This window comes from Jaculus jaculus, chromosome 8, assembly GCF_020740685.1.
Source record: "Jaculus jaculus isolate mJacJac1 chromosome 8, mJacJac1.mat.Y.cur, whole genome shotgun sequence".
Taxonomy (NCBI): Eukaryota; Metazoa; Chordata; class Mammalia; order Rodentia; family Dipodidae; genus Jaculus; species Jaculus jaculus.
The window spans coordinates 121704827-121725370 of NC_059109.1; the positions used below are offsets into that span (position 1 = coordinate 121704827).

General features: G+C 44.7%; 1 protein-coding gene across 1 annotated transcript in view; it reads right to left on the minus strand.

Annotated features, from left to right (window-relative positions):
- Chd6 (chromodomain helicase DNA binding protein 6) overlaps window positions 1-10886 on the minus strand; it is a 199330-nt gene extending 188444 nt beyond the window's left edge. Inside the window, exon 1 of the mRNA XM_045156931.1 lies at window positions 10797-10886. The gene's annotated coding sequence lies outside the window, so the exon portion shown is untranslated. The remainder of the gene's footprint in view (window positions 1-10796) is intronic.
- Window positions 10887-20544: the final 9658 nt, after the last annotated feature.

Consider the following 20544-nt stretch of genomic DNA (forward strand, 5'->3'; position numbering starts at 1 on the left):
CAAGGGCCTCCAGCCACTGCAAATGAATTCCAGACACATGCCCCATCTTGTCCATATGGCTTACATGGGTACTGGGGAATTGAACCTGGGTCTTTAGGCTTCACAGGCAAGAGCCTGTAAAAATATTCATTTATTTGAGAGACAGAGAGAGAAGGCGAGAGAGAAAAGGGGGGGAGGGGAGAACGGGCACACCAGGGCATCCAGCCACTGCAAACGAACTCTAACATGCACCACCTTGTACATCTGGCTTACGTGGGTCCTGGGGACTCGAACTTGGGTCCTTTGGCTTTGCAGGCAAGCGCCTTAACCTCTAAGCCATCTCTCCAGCTCTACATATGTGATCTTTACAGAAACTTCTGACTCTAACATTCTAAACCACACAGGACAACCCTGTCTCTCATACTTTATAAGAATCATTACCAAGCCAGGCGTGGTGGTGCACGCCTTTAATCCCAGCACTTGGGAGACAGAGGTAGGAGGATTGCCATGAGTTCAAGGCCACCCTGAGACTACATAGTGAATTCTAGGTCAGCCTGAGCTAGAGTGAGACCCTACGTTGAAAAACCAAAAAAAAAAAAAAAAAAAAAAAAAAAGAATCATTACCTAAATGGCCAACAATTTCCTTCTTGTAAACCTAAAACCTAGTAAACATGTTTAAAAAATTGCTGTTTGGAGTATTTTCCAAATCTGATTCTGCACAGGGATCTTCATTTACCTCTACAGTCAAATTCCCATCTACTTGTCAATCACAAAATAATCTGCAATTCCACAGTGGGTAGGGATTCATCTGAACCAAAGCTATCCTTGAGTTTCAAAAGTTTAAACTTTTTAAAAAATATTTCATTTATTTATTTGAGAGAGAAAGAGACAAGGGGAGAGAGAATGGGCATGTCAGGGTCTCTAGCCACTGGAAACCAACTCCAGATGTGTGTGCCACCTTGTGCATCTGGTTTTACGTAGGTAGTAGGGAAATTGAACCTGGATTCTTAGGCTTTGCAGGCAAGTACCTTAACCACTAAACCATCTCTCCAGGCCCAAAACTTTAAATTTTGAAGCATGTGATGAGGAAAGGAGAAGTCTATATAACCCTGAATGAGCAAAAGGAATCCCTTTTATCAAATTACTGTTTTAAGTATACTGGAAAGGGGACAAAGGAAGAGTCTTTCAAGGAAAACTTAGGGAATATTATAAAGAAGGACTCTCTTATAGTACAAAACAAAGACACATCTGAAATTAAAATCTCTACTACTTAAGGAAATGAGAAGCATCATACCCAGCATTATTTCCACTATCATACTGCACTTAAAAGCTGCCTGCTAGCTGGGTGTGGTAGTGCACGCCTTTAATCCCAGCACTTGGGAGGCAAAGGTAGGTGGACCGCCATGAGTTCGAGGCCACCCTGAGACTACATAGTGAATTCTAGGTCAGCCTGGGCTAGAGTATGAGACCCTACCTTGAAAAACCAAAAAAGCTGCCTGCTATAAATCTTTAGAAAAAAAGAGCTTCAGCCAGGCATAGTGGCACATGCCTTTAAATCCCAGCACTTGGGAGAGGTAGGAGGATCACTATGAGTTCAAGGCTACCCTGAGACTACATAGTGAATTCCAGGTCATCCTGAGCTACAGTGAAACCCTACCTTGAAAAACAAAGACAGAAAGAAGAAAGAAGGTAGGAAGGAAAGAAATAAGGAAGGAAGGGAGGGAGGAAGAAAAAGTGAGCTTCAGAAGTCATGCTAAAGGAAGTGCTGCACGTTAGTCAGACAAGTTAGGTTCCTGACCTTGGAGGCACAGCTCGGTAGCTACCTTGCTGTTTATAAAGCCTTGAGACATATCCAAACTTATTTTCTAAACTTCCAAATCAACTTTCAGATAAAAATAAATAGATAAATATAAGTGAGTAATAGTACCAAGTTTAATTATAGGACTTGCTTAATCTCATTTCAGGCCAAAAGACAGTCTTATCCCATATTATACTTTCCTTTCCAGTAGAAGAAAACAAAATACACTTTGCTATCATGCGGGCAGAGGTTCAGAGGTTGAACGATCAAAAGCTGGGCCATCCAATGTCCCAGTGTCTGCGGCACTAGCTACATGTTACCATTTAGATATTTAAAATAACTAAATAAAATTTAAAATTATCTTCCTTGGTCACACTAGCCACATTTTAAGGATTCAAAGCCACATTCAGGGAGCAGTTCTTGTTGCAGACACAGGACACTGTCCTCAGAGCACAAAGTTCTTCGGGGTAGTATTGGTCAAGAATCATTTCTCAGGGGCTGGAGAGATGGCTTAGTGGTTAAGATATTTGCCTACAAAGCCACAGGACCCAGGTTCAGTCTCCCAGGATCCACATAAACCAGATGCACAAGGTATTTGCAGTGGCTGGAGGCCCTTTCTCTCTCATACATGGAAAATTTAAAACAGAATCATTTCTCAGATTTCAGCCTGCGCAGACTTCATCAGTAGATGGGGGACCCCACCACCTGCTTCAGTAAGTGGAGCATTTCTAACAAGCTTCAAGGTAATGTGGAAGCTGTCCATCATTTTGCTCTCTACAGTGGAGTGCTGTTTTCATTTTTGTGCTTTTTCAATAAAGCACAGGCTAATACTTGTATAAAACAACAGACAAATGGATAACTAGGGGGAAAAAAAACAAATCAAGAGGGACAATATAACTACCATTTTTATTATTAGATCTAAGAGACATCGTTTTTCTAACAAACTGCTATAAAAGTATGTACAAGCACAAACAAGCTCTGTCGCAGGGTAACAGTCCCGGCCGCACAGATCTGCAGTCCATTTTAAGTCGTCTGATCTACGAGACTCATTTTGTATTTTTACAATCACCTTTCTGGAGCTTGTCATTAACACTCTTTCATACTGTGTGTCACTTCCTCAGTGTATTTTCCCAACTCAAGGCAACTCTACCAACTCCATTAAGCAGAACACCCTTAAGTCCTTAAAGCGATACCGTCCTGGGCTTGCGTAAGGAAGCTGTCTGCCGCTGGCCTGGCCGCTATGGCTGGGACAGGGAAGGCTCTCCAGAGCTGCACGTGTTTAAAGTTGACTCCCAGCTGGTGGTGCTACTTTGGGAAGTTGAGGAACCTGTATGGACTAGAGCTCAGTGGAGAAGCACTCACTGTGGTGCTGGATACAGTGTCCTCTGCCACCAACATGCCCCTTACATTCGCGCTGTGGCAGCCAGCAGCCACTCCTTCCCCTAACCCATGAGCCAGAATAAGTCCCTCCCCCTTACACTTTCTGTCAGTTGTAGGAAAAGTAACCAATAAGGTGCCACCATTTATAATGGGATGCATCCTGCCACATGATGAGCAGCGAAGGCTTAAGATGTCACAGGAACCAACACTTTGAATACAGTAAGAATAGCGAAGCCAAAATACATGAGGAATAATACAGTCTCTGTGTTAAATTATGCAAAATTTATTTCAGTAAATAAAACTTATGAACAGACCTACCTTATCAGTCATAATCCTTCAAAGGGCTTTTTACTTTTTGGGTAGGGTCTCGCACTGACCTGGAATATTCTCGGTAGTCTCAGGGTGGCTGAACTCACTGCGCTCCTGCTACTCCTGCCTCCCAAGAACTGGGATTAAAGGCATCCAAACCCAAAGTAAACAGCCCAGCCCAGGTACACTTCTTTCCTCACACACACCTAATGAAGAAATAATCAAGATTTCCCTTGCAGTAGTTGGTGCACTTTACCCAACCACTTAAATGTAAGGTGTTTTTCCTAATCTACATATAAAGTCAAATAAACTGATTTTTCTTTTCAACCTGCGGTCTAGCCCAATAAATTTTTTGTAAAAAATACAACCTCTATGAAAACTTGAAGTTCAGCCACCTCCTAGAGCTGCTCTTAGGAATCTTTTGTTGCTATAGATTTGTTTTAACAATTCGTTATTTCAGTAAATCATAAAATAAGGCTCTGAGGACTTTAAAATGAGACACTTTTTACTATAGCAACATCTGGCATAACAGAACTCGATAGACATGCATGTTCTCTGCAAAATAATATGTTCAACTAGACATTATTTTAGGAAAAATGAAAACACCGCTTGATGTTCACAGGAGTTGTAAGACACTTTGTAAAATTCTGGGGAATATAAAAATAGAGGCACTGTATTTAATTATTCCTCCTCTATGTCAGAAAGAAAATCCTAGCATACTGAATTGGAGCAGTAATAGAATGAATGTGTAGAGAGCAAGTAAATGTCACAAGCTTTTGCCACAAGCTTCTAGCCCCATCTGCACAGGCACATGGGTGGAACAGAGCCCCGGGACCTTCTAAGGCTGTCTTACACTTGTCCCCACAGGCTCCACCCCAACCTCTTAACTCCATGAGGTGGTAAGGACATGGGCCATCTAGAAGAGCACAGGGAGGGGAGGATTCTGGAGATGACCCCAGGAATACTGCAGAAGCAACTCCCCAGTGCAACCAACTGAGACAGGGACTTTTTCCAAGAAAGGTTCGAAGTCTTAAATCAGCAATCAGGCATAAGATGCTTTTTCATTCATGCAAAACAACTAATTTTATTTATTCTTTATTATTTATTTATTCTTTATTATTTTGGTTTTTCAAGGTAGGGTCACACTCTAGCTCAGGCTGACCTGGAATTCACTGTGTAGTCTCAGGGTAGCCTCAAACTCACAGTGATCCTCCTACCTCTGCCTCCCAGAGTGCTAAGATTAAAGGCATGCACTACCATACTCGGCTCATTTCCTATTTTTGAGATGTAAAATTCAGTACAGGATCTCCCCTCTCTCTTGCCCAGTCTTTAAACCCAAGGATTCATTTTTGCTTTCACCAATCAGACAGCTGGTGTTTGGTTCCAGTGGTTGTGATGCTTTTGTGAGTTAGTAAAACCTAGCGGGATTTATGCAGAAGATGTAATCACCACCAGGCGTGGTGGCACCTTTAACCCCAGCAATCAGGAGGCAGAAGTAGGAAGACTGCTGTGAGCTCAAGGGCAGCCTGGGTCTATACAGTGAGTTAGAGGTTAGCTTGGGCTAGAGTGAGACCCTATCTTGAAAAAAAAAGATGTAATCCCTTATGGTGTTACAGAAACATGTGTTGCCAACCGTAGGGGTAAAAATACATAATGCAACAGTAACCCAATAGCTATTAATGTAACCATCTAATTTGACACCTGTCTTGATGCTGACAAGCAAAATTAGCTAACTTGTAATTCTCCAAATTCCAACGAGATACTGTGGCAATCTTCTGGGCAGAGCAAAGTAGATTACTAAGGAAATATAGGAAGGCTCCCAAGAGTGGAGGGCTCTACAAAAGAAAGAGAAGATTTAAACGAGGCAGGGTGGCACACACCTTTAATCCCAGCACTCAGGAGGCAGAGGTAGGAGGATCACTGTGAGTTCAAGGCCACCCTGGGACTACCTAGTGAATTCCAGGTCAGCCTGAGCTACAGTGAGAGACCCTACCTCAAAAAACAAAAAAGAAAGGGGGTATTCAAATATTGAATCTTAAAGGACTTTTCATAATACTTAGTATGTATGATCTGAATTTGAAATGTGAAATTAAAAAAATTAAAAAAAAACAATCAAACAAAATTTTGCGTACTGTTTTGTGGTATTTGCAGACCAACCATTGACTCCCTAAAAGCACATGAATCTCAGTATTTAAAAGTCACAACTGAATTAGATATGAACAGAAGGCTGGTGTTACCACAGTACCTAGATGGGAATAGAAAGCTGATGTTACTAAAGTACCTTTATGGGAACAGAAGGCGAATGTTACAAAAGCACCTATGTGGGAATATAAGGGTGGCATTACCACAGTGCCTAGATGGGAACAGATGGCTGATGTTGCCACAATACTTAGGTGGGACTATGTGGCCAGTGTTAACCACAGTACCTGGATGGGAACATCAGGCTGGTGTTACCACAGTACCTAGATAGGAACAGAAGGCCAATGTTGCCACAGTAACTAGAGAGAAGGCCGGTGTTATCACCAAAGTACACAGACTGTCTTAACCTGAAGTCAGCCTTTAAAATAAACAATCTTGGAATTTAAAAATATGCAAATTCCAAATGAAGCTATCTTGGTCACAATGGACAAGAAACCCTAAAACATGTTTAAAATGCAACTGCTTGATAAACATTATAACCATAAAACTAGGTAAGTAATACTCCTTATAAGAGCTGTAAGGGACAAGTACATGGAAACAGTGCTCACTATTTAGAAAATGAAAAGACACGTCTATCACCTTGCAGGTATCTTTGACTTTGCATCCAGAGAGCATTCTACTAAAACTCTACTTCTCAGTTTTTCCTTTTCCTGAAATCTTCAGATACTGTCTTAGTATGTTAGGTTCACCTGAAATAGGTAAACAGTAAGTCTGTTAAAAGATCAGGTCTTGGGCTGGAGAGATGGCCTAGCGGTTAAGCGCTTGCCTGTGAAGCCTAAGGACCCAGGTTCGAGGCTCGGTTCCCCAGGTCCCACGTTAGCCAGATGCACAAGGGGGCGCACACGTCTGGAGTTCGTTTGCAGAGGCTGGAAGCCCTGGCGCGCCCATTCTCTCTCTCTCTCCCTCTATCTGTCTTTCTCTCTGTGACTGTCGCTCTCAAATAAATAAATAAATAATTTAAAAAAAAAGATCAGGTCTTTTTCCTTATAAAAAATTTTAAGTCATTTTACAATGATTACAGAGAAAAAAAATTCATCTATTTTAAAAAATGCTGATTCTTAAGAAAAAATTTTTTATTAACTTATGTCACATATACCATCACATTCTACAGGCCTGAGAATAAAACAGTGATGGCCGATGACACAAAGAATAAAAGGAGGCAGAATGACCCCATCACAGACTATAAAAACCAACAAGCACAGGTACTATAGACAAAACATAAACATTTTTTGTTTTCTAGGCAAATAATTTCATTTAGGATAGGAACAGCAATGGATATTTTAAAATAACTCCATTTTACTACCTTCAGGACTTTTATGGAAGTAGCGGAATTTCTCACGAGGGTATCAACGCCTCCACAACATGCACGAAAGAAAAAAGAACATTTGGCAAGGAAAAAGTGAATGCCTTCTCCCTGTGCACGTCATGAATATCGCACACCAGTACGCCTGAACTCCTAAGTGCACTACAGAGAGGAGGAGGGAGAATGCTACCATCGCTGTATGCTAATTCCCATGTTCAGCGAGGAGCTCCTGAAATGGAAGAGCAGAGCTGGACGCACGTACAGAACAACTTAGGAATAGGTGTCAACTGGCACAGCACCACACTAAAATACCACAGCACACACGCACTTTCAGATGCATCTCTGCAGAGAATTACTGGTGAAAAGGAATGTGCTTTGCAACCAAACGACAACGGGTTCAAAGCAAACCCAGCTCTAGCTCTTCCTAGCTTTATGGCCTTAAATATGTTGCTTCCTTTCCTAGCACAGTCCAGCTGGCCACCCAAGCAGAGTACCTAGCAGCCCCACCCAGAGCTGGACGCAGGACACACACCAGGTATTCAGTCAGTTCTCTTTGCTGGTCTCCCAAGTATGTCACATTCTATTGCAAACAAAAATGTTCTCTAGGGAACAAGATACTCAAGCCCTTGCCATTATTTTATGTATTTCAAAGAGTTTTCAGTATAGTAATCCGGAACAGAAGAATGCAGAAAGTCCATGGACACCACAGCTTTTCACTTGAAACAAATCACAGCTTTTTTTTTTTTTTTTTGTAAATCATAGCTTTCATGAGGAATGAGGAAATAAATGCAGAAGACCCACTAAGTATTTATGGAGATCAAAATCATCTCAGGCCTTGCAACAAGCTATGCGCATCTGTTGGGGGAAAATGAGAATTGGTCTGCAATGTGTCACTGTCCAGTAGCAAAGGTATTTCTGCAGGTTCTCTAATCCTAAAACCGGTTCAAAAGGAGTTCAGAACATGTGTGGTACATGTGTGACCCATTTGGTCATGACCAACGCAGTCTTTCCATGAAAGCTGGAAAGCACAGGGACTCACAGTGACAGTGGAGAATGAAGCCTGAGGTTATGGAGCCTCGTGGTTTAAACACAGGAAGACATAACCACAAACTTGATTTGGGCCTAAGCTACACTTTCAAGAAAACCAAAAATGTATCTGAAACTTAAATAAACCAAAGACATCTATCTCAAAGACACAGTAGCCCGGAGATGGGGGGGGGGGCATATTGTTTATGATAAACTTCCTGCAGTGTTAAGTTGGAAAAACCATAAATAGAGGTGGCTCCTAAAGAGATACAATTCTGCTACAGGTTTTCTTCCATGTTTGAAACAGTTACAGGAAAAGTAAACTAGTAAATACAAAACAAACAAAAAAATCACACCATGGGTCTTCCAGAAATGTAGCAAGTCAAGCTGTGCTCTCCCATTCTACTTTTAACCGGTGTTTGCAAATTCTTAAAGAGTTCTGCCTGAAAAGTTCAGAAAACCTCCAGGAACAAAGTATCAAAATAATTATAAAGATATAGCATGTTTAGAAATCAAGGGCAAGCCGGGCGTGGTGGCGCATGCCTTTAAATCCCAGCACTCGGGAGGCAGAGGTAGGAGGATAGCCATGAGTTCGAGGCCACCCTGAGTGAGAACCTACCTCGAAAAAATAAAATAAAAATCATGGGCAAATAAAAGTGAAGAACAAAACCATGACTCCAGAGAGACCATACCAACAACGCAGTGGAAACCCAAGTCCTCTTCACACTGTGACAGACGACATATACTCAGGCAAGGAACAGTACTGCAAACTTCTTACTGTAAGGGAGATTCCAAAACTAACCAAAAAGTGTCTTGTGGAGGTTGGAGGGGAGGGGGAATATGAGTTACTTTTTAACATAGTCCACTAAAGAAGAAAAAAAAGTTTCAAGTTTAAAGACAAAAAAAAAAAAAAAACTCATCTATGAAATCTGTCCTCTTCAAAATTAAGTCATACCACTCCACATGTTCCCAGGCTTTTGCTTATACGAAACCACCTGCTCCGGTTGGCATAAACCATGCTATTTGACAATTCATGTCTAATCATTTTACCACACACAGATCTCAAATCTTTCTATTGGCTAGAGACCCATGAAGCTCACAAAACTCTCTAAGGTTGCCAACCTGTTCTGTCAATTTGGCTTCGGGTCAAACTATGATGCCATGTACTGCCAATGGAATCCAATCTCCTTCCAATAAATCACAATATTGACAGCCTTAGAGCAGAGCAAAGGAGTCTCTGTCCAGACTCTTCCTTGCAGGTTCCCATAAAGTATGTTAAACTTGGGGCCTAATATGATATTCTTATATACCACTCAGGAAACAATATTTTAGGCAGCATTTTTCCAGATGCCTCCCAAACAACAAATATTTAAATACCCATTTTCTCTGTTTCGCGGATCAGTTACACCAGAAATAAATGGTTGTCACGGGGTGCAGAATTAGGCACAACCCCCCCTCCCCCCGGGAAAAAGACGCTCAGAGACGCCAGGGGTTCACTAGAAACCTTGGCCAGATTACTAATGGTCCATAAACCCTAATTTGGAGAACATGGGCCTACAAGCTCAAAATTGAATTATACTGCCTTATTAGATCTTATACTAGTGAGACCACAGTCATATTAGTCATAACTGAAACTAGGAATGCTCTATGTACACAAATATAAAGTGCCTGCTTATGCATTTTTAATTGGATCAAATAAAACTGAAGCTGCAAACAAACTCAGATTTCAATTATCTCACTAGTGCGGGGATTTCCTAATAACCTCTTTAAAGGAAAAAAAAAAAAAAGAGAGAGATGGAGGGACTGTTAAAACCTCCGTGCATGCACATCTGACAGGTATGTCCCTGGAAATTTAGACACGACGGTAAGGCTCCCGTTACTTCTCCGAGAGGACAGAAAATAAATAGCCTGAAGGGGCCCAGGTTGGTTTTAATTTTCTTTTCTTAATTTTTAATTTTCTTTCCTTTTCAAGCTCAAACATGCCATCTAATAACGCACCAAACTTGGCAGCGGGGTGGCTTTTTTTTTTTTTTTTTTTGCACTACCTCCAGGGCTTCAATTTTCAGGGGACGTGAGCGCGCCAGTGCGTAAGAAGAAGGGGGCGGGAGAGGGCGCACGACCCGAGGCCGCGCTTGGGGAGGGGAGAGGAGAGGAGGGAAGGGGAGAGGGCCACCCCTTCCCAGAGCAGCATCCCGGCCCCTGCCCACCCTCCTCCACCCCTGCAAACAGACGCAGGACGCCGACACCCCAGCAACTTCCCGGCGGGGGGCGGCGGCGCGAGCAAGCGGTCGCCCCGGGGTCCGTGGCTGGCTGTCCCCCCCCACCCCAAGGGAGGGAGGAAGAGGGGGTGCCCTCCGCAGGCCCCGCCCCGTCGCCAGGCCCCGCGGCCAGGGTCCCCCAGACCCCCTTCTCCCTCTCCCCCCCACCTCCCCAGGGCCCCGTGGCGCGGCCCTCGGCGGCGGTGCACTCCAAGGACGGAGCTCGGCCTCAGCGGAGCGAGCCCGGTGCGGCGGAGCAAAGCCCCGGCATCACGCCTCGGGCCTCGGCTGGCCGCGGGTCCTCCCTCCCTCCGTCCTTCCCTCCCCCACCGCCACCGCCGCCGCCACCGCCACCACCACGCTCGCCAAGCCTGGCTCGGACCCCTGCCCGGCCGGGCCTCGTGCCTCTCGCAAGCCCCCTTAGCCCAAGCTTCATTCATAGGGGGACCCCCAACCTCACCGGCGGGGCGGAGCCGGGGTCCCGTAGACAAGGCCAGTCCGCAGAGACCGGGGAGGAAAATAAAAAGTTAAGAGAAGAACTTACCTAAAATGGCTCCTGCAGCAGCCAAAATACAAACAGCTATTATTTGGTGAAGTTTAGCTCAGACACCCTGCAAGGACACCCTAACATAACCTCGGACCCGCCTCTCCCGCCCTGCCATTGGGCACCCCTGATCCAAAACACACGGCTATTGGTCAGCGTGGCTGCTGCTCAGAGAGAAGCCCATTTCAAGCTTGCTTGCAGGGGCGAGTGATGGGCTCGCTCCATTGTGCTCGTATTTGCATGGATGTGATCGCGGCGCTGATTGGCCCGTGCCGGAGATGCCCCGCCCCCTGCTTCGCCACCTCCCTCCCTCCTCCCCCCTCCTCCCGGATTTGGAGAAGGCGCAGCGCCCAGCCCCGCCCCCCCCCTCCCCCGGATGGAGCAGCAGCAGGACCAAGGGGGTGGGGCGGGGCCGGGGTCCTGCGGGCGGAGGGGGCGGGGCGGGGTCCTCCACGCCGCAGACCGCAGGCGGTGGGCGGGGCGGGGATGTGGGGTGCTTGCAGGCTTGGGGTGGGGTGGGGGGTGGCGAGGGTTTGGACTGCAGGTGGAGGTCTTTCTCAGGTAGCGGGGCTAGCAATCTGGAAAGCTCGGGGCTGGTTCTCCAGGGATGGCAGAGGGTGTAGCTGGGGTCCTGAGACCGAAGGGTTCTGGTAAGGGTCCGGGTAGCGGCAGACAAGATGCCAGGAGAAGCGAAGGGCGCGCTGGGTCAGGAAGGGAAGATGCTGAGAGGGCCTAGCAAAGGCAGGAGCCCCATCATCTGTCTCCAGCCGTGTCTGCTGCCGCTCCTCCTGGCTCCGTGGCTCACAACTGGCTTCTTCTCAAGGCCCTGCACATCTTGGGAGTTTTCCAGCCCCGGGGATCCTGCAGAACGTTGGGTATGCCTTGGTAAAAGCAGGTGTCGTGCCATGGTGTATTTATTTTCGGGCCTGTCTCCACTACCATCCTTGAGGCATTCTCAAGGACGGGGGCCCAGTAAATGGCAGTGATTCAACTAATTGTTATATTCCTTAATTCGTTCGTTAACAGCTAATTTTTAAGTGCCCACGAAATACCAGACATCGATCTAAGACAGGATACAGCGGTCAATAGGACACAGACCTTGCTGTCATAGAACAGGCAAAAGAAAGATGATAAATAAATAAGTGCAAGGGGCAGAGAGTGATAAACGCCATAAAGAAAGCAGATGGAGGGAGGAAGGAAGTTAGACCAGAGATGGGGAGGAGCAATTAGGACAGGAGCGATTAATGCCCACTAAATACTATGCATAGCATCCCTCCCACCGGGCACTTAGCGATCACCTCCCTTCTCGCCCCTCTCCCTCCACCACTACCCCCTCCCCCACTGTCGACTAAAAAGCTGCCTGGATTCTGACTTTAGAGGTTCACATGACCTTAAAACAGTAGTGACTTCAATCTAATGATTCTAAGAGCCGTTTAGCAGATGCATTGAAGATGACCATGGTTTGAGTACATCAAGGGTAACTTTAATGATTTAGCAAAGAGTTACTAGAGCCACTCCAGGGAGAATAGTTTTTGCTCCTTTCAAATTCCAGTTTTCCTATGGCTTTTAGCCTTTGGCCCTAACTCTTCATAGTTTTGCTTTTCTACTTCTTGTAAGATGCCTCAGATTTGACCAGTTTGAAAATTACACAGGTAGCAGCCCCCTTGCCATCTATCTGTCTCACCTGGCACCTGCTTTTCTTTGCCTCAAGGCTGGTCAGAATGTCTCCCAGCCTTTCCTTCCTCCTCTTTCATCTTTCCTTAAATGTTAATCATGTTCCAGCTCTGCTGTAGATACTGTTTTGGACACAAAGATGTGGTATTAAGGCAAACCGCATTCTCTGTCCTCAAGAAGCTTTCATTCTAGTTGGGGACAAGCTATACCTAGATGCTAAGATTGTCCAGCTCTGCCAAACTGGTGAGAGAGAGTTGTGTAATCCAGAGTTGTTTGTGTTGTTCCCCCCTCCCCTTGCTGCAGCCTCGCAGGGACGGCTTACTTATCTCCTAAGCCTAGATGCTGTTACATAAAGCCAAACCAGCCGGCTGGTTAGTCACATCCCTTTAGCCCAAACCCCAGGATCAAAAGATCCAGTCCTCAACAGTGCCCAAGGGGCTCAGATCTATGCACTTTTCATTTCCGGGAAAAGGCTGTGAAGAAATGAGTCCAGATCGAGGAGGCATGAATGTCCAATGCACAGGGGCAAGAGAGCCAAAAGGGCAGGACAAGGGGTGCAGATGGGAGAGAGGAGACAGACTTGTCAGTAATTGCTGTTCTCAAAGTTTGAGGGAAGTCAGCAGCACAGGAAAATTTAAAACACACAATGTTAGGTCACCAAACAAGGAATCAGTAGGAGGCCGTGATGGATTGGCAGCTAACTGCTCTGAGTACCTGCAAAGGAAGGGTCTGGCATTCAGAAGAAGGCTGCAGGCTTGACCTTGAAAGAATCTGCCTGCAGAACTGAGAGGGGTTAGTGGAATCTGACTCTTAAGGCTTGTCAGCAGTAGCCAGGGTCCCATGGGAGAGCATTGCTGGGTGAGGGGGCGGTGGGGAGAGATAGCTAAACTACTCTGTGCTGGCTTCTGGGTTGTCCAGAGACAGCCGGGTTCTGTAGAGCAGCAGTGAGACAAAGCTGTAAGGCTGAGAAGAAAAGTTGGGACCAGTATGGTTTTTAGTCTGGCCTCCACAAAGTGCTTCTGCTCTGGGATTATTCTCTGAGAAACTATATAAAATGAGGCTCAAGGGCTTGAGGGGTGGCTTAGCGGTTAAGGCGTTTGCCTGAAAAGTCATAGGACCCAGGTTTGAGTCCCCAGGAGCCAGCCACGTTAGCCAGGTGCACAAGGGGGCGCATGCATCTGGAGTTCATTTGGAGTGTCTGGAGGCCCTGGTGGGCCCATTCTCTCTCTCTCTCTCTCTCTCTTTTGCTGTCAAATAAATAAATAAATAAAATAAAATACTTTTTAAAAATTATGTAGTGAGACTCAATATTGTTTATGGAATGGGCAGCTTAACTCTCACTGAATAAAGATTCATACCAGTTGTTCATGTTTAGATGCCAAGTGAAAGTGAGCTTCTTAAGGTTTTATTATTTTTTTTTAATTTGCTTACTTGAGAGAGGCAGATGGAGAGAGAGAATGAGCATGCTAGATTCTCCAGCCACTGCAAACAAACTCCAGACACATGTGCCATCTTGTGCATCTGGCTTAAATGAATACTGGGGAATGGAACCTGGGTCCTTAGACTTCACAGGCAAGCTCTTTAACCATTAAGCTATTCCTCCAACCCCCCCCCCCTTTTTCCTGGTGGTTTTTTTGGTTTCTCAAGGTAGGGTCTCCCTCTAGCCCAGGCTGACCTGGAATTCACTATGTAGACTCAGGGTGGCCTCGAACTCACAGTGATCCTCCTACCTCTGCCTCCCCAGTGCTGGGATTAAAGGTGTGCACCACCACGCCTGGCCCAAGTGAGCTTTTGTGGTATCCCCAAACTCAAAGTTGACAGGGACACACAGGAGGACCCCAAGACAAGGTACTGTCAAGGCCCAGCCATGAGCAGTCCCTGGAAGCCCACATAGCACTAGCTGCTCATCACCACAGCAACGGCTAAAAGAAGAAAGGGTTGACGACAGGGCCTCTGAAGGCCTGCTACAGGGGTGAGGTCAGTGATGCATGAAAATCTATACTATATAGTATGTCTCCATTTCCAAAGGCCCACAGAAAAACAATTGTTAGGAGCTCAGAAAGGAGTCACAGAAGTTCTAGAACTTTCCCACAGTAACTCTACAGGCAGGAGATGGGCAGCACCAGACTCTGCTCTCTTGTCTCCCTGACTCACTCTCTGTTCACTTGTGTGTTTCCTCCATAAAGCCATGAGCTTCTTCACTGTTCCCGCCTATAGATCCGTGGAAGAAAGAAAAAGGCTATTTTCACCAGACCGTTCCATTTTCCTCTTAGGCTTACAGCAAAATTATGGTTCTCAGTAATCAGCTAGATCCATGTGACTGAGCTCTAGAAAGTGAAATCCAGACTGAAATAAGATATTTCTGGGGCTGGAGAGGTGGCTTAGTGGTTAAACGCACTTGCTTGCAAAACCCGACTGTCTGGGTTTGATTCCCCAGTACCCACATAAAGCCAGATGCACAATGAGGTGCATGCAGGGCCAGGAGGCCCGGGCATGCCCATATTCATACACACATACTCTCTCCCTACCTCTCTCATAAACAAATATATTTTAAAAAATACTATTTCTGGGCATCCCCTAAAAACTCCCATTGATCCTCCAAGCTGTCTTCCTTCCTTTATCAGCTAGTCAGATGGGAAAATTACCATTGAATACCCAAGAAGTAGCAATAGCATGAGCCTGGGTTCCGGACTGCAAAGAACCCCTGTGCTTATCTGCACTGGACTGTGCTATGAGCAGGAAATCAACTCACAGTGTCAAGTCACTGAAATCTGAAGGCTGTTTGTTGCAGCCATTAGCATACCTGGACTAATACAGGCCTAATCTAATGTCATTGCATTCCATGCCTTTCCAAGATAGAGACTGTGTTTGTAACTCAAGCACTGGCACACTGTCTGGTACATGGTAGGCATTACTCCAAGCATGAATGAGTGTGAACAAGTTGATAGCTTATTTTATCAGAAATAAGAGGCAAGGTGTCAGGCAGAAAGTGTCAGGCAGAAGGGAAGGGCGTGTAGCATGTATAGAGGTGAAAAGGTCAGGGAGAATGTGTGTCATTCCCAGCATGGCTGAAAGTGTCATAATGCAAGAAGGGAATGGCTAAACACTATAGAGAGAGAAATAGGCTGATCATAACAGGAAGTTTGGAATTTATCTTAGGAGAATCTTTCAAGGATTTTCAACAAAACTATGTTGTCATCCCACTTACGTTTAAGGACAATGATCTATCTGCCTAGCCAAAAAAAAAGTTAGAAAGGAAGAGCCACAGGGAATATCATGGAAGAATGGACAGAGAGAATGTGAGAGCTTAAGGCTGGGGAGGAGTGCTGTGGAAATGCTACCTTCTGGATATACAGGGCCATCACACTCATGAACTCACAGCAGCTGTGGTTTCCTGAACAAATGGAGGCCATCAACAGTCCATCATGAATAGAGAAGAGCTCACGAGTCGCTACTCCTCCCAGAGTATATTGGTGGTTAATAGTTGCTAGGGAATGGGTCGTCATGTTCTTCAAAGATGCAGCCACTGATAGGTCACCTATTCGATAAGTAATTTCCCACCCATGTTCATGCAAGTAACCTAAATCTAATTCCGTGGGACACACACTCACAAAATACATAAAAGTAGGAAGGGGGCTGGAGGGATGGCTTAGTGGTTAAGGCATTTGCCTGCAAAGCCAAAGGACCCAAGTTCGATTCCCCAGGACCCACATAAGCCAGATGCACAAGGGGGCACACGCATCTGGAGTTCATTTCCAGTGGCTGGAGACCCTGGCACACCCATTCTCCCCCCCCCCTCTCTCTCCCTCTCTCCCTCTCCCCCTCCCTCCCTCCCTCTTTCTCTGTCAAATAAAAAAGATAGTAGGGAGGGGATTAGTCAGGAAGAAGGGGGTTAGTGAGAGGAGGATGGGGATAAGAGAGGGTAATGGATGAATATGATTAAAGCACATTATGTGCATGTATGAAATTGTCAAATAAAGTAAAAATGAAATTTTAGAAAGGAAGAGCCAAGCCAGGTTTGGAGTGTACATCTTTAACTACCAGCATTCAGGCTAGAGGAATGGCTTAGTGGTTAAGGCGTTTGCCTGCAAAGCCAAAGGGCCCAGGTTCAATTCCCCAGGATCCACGTTAGCCAGATGCACAAGGGGGCACACCCTGTGTCTGGAGTTCTTTTGCAGTGGCTAGAGGCTCTGGCATGCCCGTTCTCTCTCTCTTTGTCTCTCTCCCTCCCTCCCTCTTTCTCTGTCAAATAAATAAATAAAAATAAAGAAAATGTTTTAAATCCCAGCATTCGGGAGGCAGTAGGAGGATCGCTGTGATTCAAGGCCAGCCTGGGACTACAGAGTGAGTGCTGAGTCAGCCTGGGCTAGAGTGAGACCCTACCTTGAGAAAAGAAGAAGGAGAAGGAGAAGAAAAAAGAAAATAAGAAGAGTCAAAATATAGATTTATTTTTAAGAGCAACACTTAACCATTTTTCTAAACCATTCATCCTAAGATGCTCCATTGAAAATGTGCTTTGGAAAAGCCGGCATGTTGGCGCACACCTTTAATTCCAGCACTCCGGAGGGCAGAGTTAGGAGGGTCGCTGTGAGTTCAAGGCCACCCTGAGACTACATAGTGAATTCCAGGACAGCCTGGGTTAGAGCAAGACCCTACCTTGAAAAAAAAAAAAACAAAACAAAACAAAAAAAATGCTTTGGGATCAAGTTGTATGCAAGTTGTGTACGGGAGTTGTGCATACTGTAGCTCTTTGGGGGCATTCTTTGGAGATAATTGCTCTAAAAGTGGTCATATGTTACTAGAATCTGTTGGGCTAATGAGATGGCTTAGCAGTTAAGGTGCTTGCCTGCAAAGCCAAAGGACCCAGGTTCAATTCCCCAGGACCCACATAAGCCAGATGCACAAGGTGGCGCATATGTCTGGAGTTTGCTTGCAGCAGCTATGGCCCTGGAATGCCCAGTTTTTCCTCTCTCTCTATCTGCTTCTTTCTCTGTCTCTCTCACATGCTCAAATAAAATAAAAAGTTTAAGGTAGAATCTGTTAAACTTTAATAGTTTTCAAAATTACTTGACCACAGAATTCTCTTTTCATCTAACTGTTAATAATTTAGGATTAGATTTGGCTAGATGTGATAGAAATGACTGCAAAGGAACAATTGTCTTATGCATGATGAGAAGCGAACAAGCTAAGAGTGGCTTGTCACTTTAGGAATAATCCAGACCTCAATGCTTTTGCTCCATTATCCTAAGCTGTCATTCCCAAGGTTACTTCATGGTCCATGATGACTCCTGAAGCACTGGTCCAGATATCCTTGGAAGGAAAAAGGGAAAGAAAAATGCAAAAAGTAGAGCTAAGTTCCTTAAATAACCTTCCTGGAAATACAATACATTACTTAAGATTATATCTCATAGGCCAGAACCTGCTCAAATCACCTCACCAAGTTGCAAAGGCTGGGAAATAGAGAATTTTATTTTGCTTTTCTGCATACCAAGTTAAAAATTGGGTCTGCCCCTATTGCTGAAGACTCCACATACTTGGCCTGCAAGGCCACTGAGAAATCCTGCTGGAACTGAGCTGATAACCTCCTCCATGTAGACCAGCTGACAGAGAGCTGGAAAAAGCCATGCTGAATGGAGTTTAATGGGAGAGACAGAAATCACCAGTGAAGATATTCAACAGTGGACACTGCAAGCCTTATATTTGGCCAGCCAGGCCAAAGGAGCCAATGGGTGCAATAGTGGCATGTCTGTCATGGTGGAAACCAACTGTCCTCTAATTTGACTGGAGGCCTGCTCCATGGGAGGGAATACATCCCTGATACTGAAAACTTAAAACAGGGGTAGTCATGAGCCCTAGGGGTGTAACAACTGCTGCTGTCTGGCTAACTGTATATACTATGCCAGTAAGCACTTCTCTTAATGTTCATACCCATATGTTAATGCTACTCTCACTTTTGGTAGAGAATCTTCTCTTTTCAGATGACAATGACCTTGGGATGACTCAGAAGGCATCATGGTGCTGGAAAGAAGTGACAGGAGTGCTCAGCACTGCAATATCTCTATCACACCTTCCAAGGCTTGGGGTCTATTGTGGAAGAGGTGGCAGAAAGAATGTAAGAGCCAAAGGAAGGGTAGGACTTCTTACAACGTGCTCCCCCCATACACAAAATGGCCTAGATATCCATGACCTCACAGTGCCTGATACTACCTACACAAGACCATCATAAGAGGAGGAAAAGATCATGACATTAAAATAAAAGAGAGACTGAGAGGGGGAGGGAATATGATGGAGAATGGAGTTTCAAAGGGGAAAGTGGGGGGTAGGGAGGGCATTACCATGGAATATTTTTTCACCATGGAATATTTTTTATAATCATGGAAGTTGTTAATAGAAAAAATATTGAAAAGAAGAAACAATTGGGTCTGCCACTGAAGCATTGATAGACTTAACTAGCAGAATTGGCAACATGTTCCACAAATAATGTCCCACAGAGCACAGGTTTGGATAAAATGACTAAGTAAACAGAGTGGTTTTTTTTTTTCCAAAATGTTTTAGCCACTTTATTGTGGTATATAATTCAATACCATGTAATTTGCCTACTGTAGAAAGTGAACAGTTTGATGATGTTTAGTAAATGTGTACAGTCATTTAATCATACCATAATCCAGTTTCAGAGCATCTCCATCACCACCACCCCTCAAAGTCTCTTGTTCCACTTGCAATCAGTCCTCATTCCCATCCCAAGCCCAGGCAGCCATTGATCTGCTTTTGTTAAGTCTCTCTTATAGTCTTTTGTGTCTGGCATATTTCATATAGCATATTTTTGTAGGTGTATGGTTCACCTATGTTGTTCTGTTAGTAGTTTTTTTTTTTTTTTTTTGGTTTGTTGAGGTAGGGTCTCACTCTAGCTGAGGATGGCCTGGAACTCACTATGTAGTCTCAGGGTGGCCTCAAACTCACAGTGATCCACCTACCTCTGCCTCCTGAGTGCTGGGATTAAAGGTGTGTGCCAGCATGCCTGGCTATAAGTACATTATAGTACATTATTATTATTTTTTTTTACTAGTGATTGTTACTTTACTATATGAATATGATACCTTTTCTTACCCACTCACCGAATGATGGGGTTTGTTTGCTTATTTGTTTGATTTGCAGACCCAAGGATTGAATTCCAAGGCTGGTGCTCTATCAGTGAGCTATCTATACAACCCTCTTTTTAGTTTTTTTTATTTTGGAATAGTAGCTCACTGCATTGCCCAAGGTAACTGACCTCCAATTCACTCTGTAGCTCCGGCAAACTTTAAACTTGTGATTCTTCTGCCTTAGCCTCCCAAGTAGTTGGGATTATAAACCTGTACCACCAAGCCTGGCTATGATAGACATTTCAATTGGTTCTACTTGACAACTATTATGAATAACACCACTGTGGACTTCCACATGCAAGTCTTTGTGTGGACATACCTTTTCATTTCTTAGAAAGATTTCTAGGAAGATTGATGTCATTGAAATTGAATGTGCTCAGGCTGGGGAGATAACTTAGTGGTTAAAGGCATTTGATTGCAAAACCTGAGAGCCTGGGTTTCATTCTCCATTACTCACATAAAGCCAGATGCTCAAAGTGGTGCATGCATATGGAGTTTGTTTACAGTGGCAGGAGACCCTGGTGCTTATGTTCTCTATCTTTGTCTCTTCCTCCTTGAAAATAAATAACAAAAATATAAAAATAGGGACTTGGCCAGCATGGTGGTGCACACCTTTAATCCCAGTACTTGGGAGGCAGTGGTAGGAGGATTGTCGTGAGTTCAAGGCCACTCTGAGAATACAGAGTGAATTCCAGGTCAGCCTGAGTTAGAGTGAGACCCTGCCTTGAAAAACAACAAAACCAATAAATGAATAAATAGAAATAGGATCTTGAAGAGCCAAAGGAAGGGTAGGACTCCTTACAACGTGCTCCCTCCAGACACAAAAAGGCATAGATATCCTGACGCTACCTATACAAGAGCATCATAAGAGGAGGAAAAGATCATGACATCAAAATAAAAGAGAGACTGATTGAGGTGGGGAGGGGATATGA